This window comes from Microtus pennsylvanicus, chromosome 9 (genome assembly GCF_037038515.1).
Source record: "Microtus pennsylvanicus isolate mMicPen1 chromosome 9, mMicPen1.hap1, whole genome shotgun sequence".
Taxonomy (NCBI): domain Eukaryota; kingdom Metazoa; phylum Chordata; class Mammalia; order Rodentia; family Cricetidae; genus Microtus; species Microtus pennsylvanicus.
Window position 1 is genome coordinate 103,772,548 of NC_134587.1, and position 2,109 is coordinate 103,774,656.

The following is a 2,109-nucleotide window of genomic DNA, read 5'->3' on the forward strand; positions in this document are numbered from 1 at the left end:
ATGGCTCATACAGGGAGGTCCATCCATCTTGACAGGTGGTCAAAACAGGCAAGCATACTTCTGCTCCTTCTTTTGTAATACAAGGTCACCTGGGGAATGGCTGTCTTCAGGATACTTGGTCTAGAGTGACTTCACTCCCTAAACAACAGAATGCTAATGATTTGATGTCTCAACGTGTTAAAACAATTAACTGTTTAAGTTATCCTTTGTCAACTGGTCTTCCGTATACACTGCAATCCCAAGGAAGCAGGCTGTAAGGCCAGTGAAAAAATGGACTTGCTAGCAAGGCAAGGGCAAGTTGCAAAGAGTAAAAGCATCCTTCTTCCATATCCTGATATAGGCTTCCAGCATAAAATGTGGCCTAGATTAAAGATGTCTTTTCCCAGCTAGAAACATCTGGATTAAAGGCCTATGTCTTTCTAACTCAAAGATCCAGTTTAGAAACGGACCTTTTTACTTCAAATTAAGTAAAAAAAATTCTCACAGGTCTGCCCTCCATTTTGGGGTTTTAGTTCCAGAAGCAGCCAAGTTGACAACCAATAATAGCCACCACAGCAATATTTAAAATAAAGTATTTTTGTGAGAATGATATGAAAATTGTCCTAGTTAGAGTTACTATTGCTGTGATGCAAGACCTTGATGAAACACCATGGCCAAAGCAACTTGGAATGAAGGGGTTGATTTCAGCTTACATTTCCAGGTAAAGATCCATCACTGAAGGAAGTCAGGCCAGGAACTCAGACAGGAGTTTGATGGAGGAAGGTCATTGGCTAATAAAGGAACTGCCTTGACCCATTTTATTGGTTAGAACATAGGTAGGTGGAGTAAACAGAACAGAATGCTGGGAGGAAGAGGAAGTGAGCTCAGACTCCACAGCTCTCCTCTCAGGAGCAGACGCCTCAGAGAGATACCATGCCTCGCTCCCGGGCAGACACACGCGACGAAGCAAGCCGCCAGGTTAGACATGCTGAATCTTTCCTGGTAAGACCGGTGCTCACAGATTATTAGAGATGGGTTGATCGGGATGTGAGAATTAGCCTGTAAGGGCTAGAGCTAAAGGGCCAAGCAGTGTTTAAATGAATACAGTTTGTGTGTTGTTATTTCTGGGCAAAAGCTAATCGAGCAGGCGGCTGTGGTGTTGGGGACGCAGCCCTGCCGCCCTTATTACTATAGGAGTTTGAAACATGAGGCAGGAGCTGATACAGAGACTGTGGGGGTGGGGTTTGCTTACAGGCTTGCTCCTCAAGGGTTGCTCAGCCTGCTTTCCTACAGAACCTAGGACTACCAGCCCAGGAATGGCACCACCCACAATGAGCTGGGCCCTCCTCCATCAATCCCTAATTAGGAAAATGCCTTACAGCCACTTTTTATGGAGGTATTTTCTTAATTGAGGTTTCTTCCTTTCAGATAGCTCTAGCTTGTGTCAAAATGGCATAGAAGTAGTCAGCCCAAGGATGAATATAGAAAAGTGCAACTAACGGTATTTATTGTTCTCTATGTGATTTGATGCCACTGTCTCAGCTGCTCCTGGCACTGGGTTGTCTCCTTCTCCTTCTACATTGACATTTGATTTTCCCTTCATTTTATAAGGCACCTACGTGTCTCCAAATCTCAGTGGATTTCAATTTGAAGTTCAGGGAATTGGGGACTTATCTAGCAATGTGTTGTTCCTGTGACATATAACTAATAGAAATAAATATTTGCAGAATCTATTCACACACTTTTTCCTTTTTTAAAACATCTGAGCTAAAGTTGTTTCTTTATCTTATAAGTAGGGACCTGAAAAATGCCAACATTAAAAATGTAGAAGTGGGATATTTTAATGATCGATCATTAAATGCAAAATTAGCCAAGCCAGAGAGTAGGAACGGGCAGGGAGACGGTAGGCTCCATTACTCCAGTCTAGAGTGAGCAGTCTGGGAAATTTGTCAGTGAAGGTCCTGTTTAGATGGTCTCTAATGCTTCAGGAGACAGGCTAGCAAAATGTCAGGATATTGAGATATGCTCCCTGAAGTGCTGTGAGAAAGACAAAAGATTTCAAAACCAAACAGCTTTATTAAAGCAGATGGGAGAGAGCAAAGCAAGTACGTAGGTTTATTTTTTATAGCT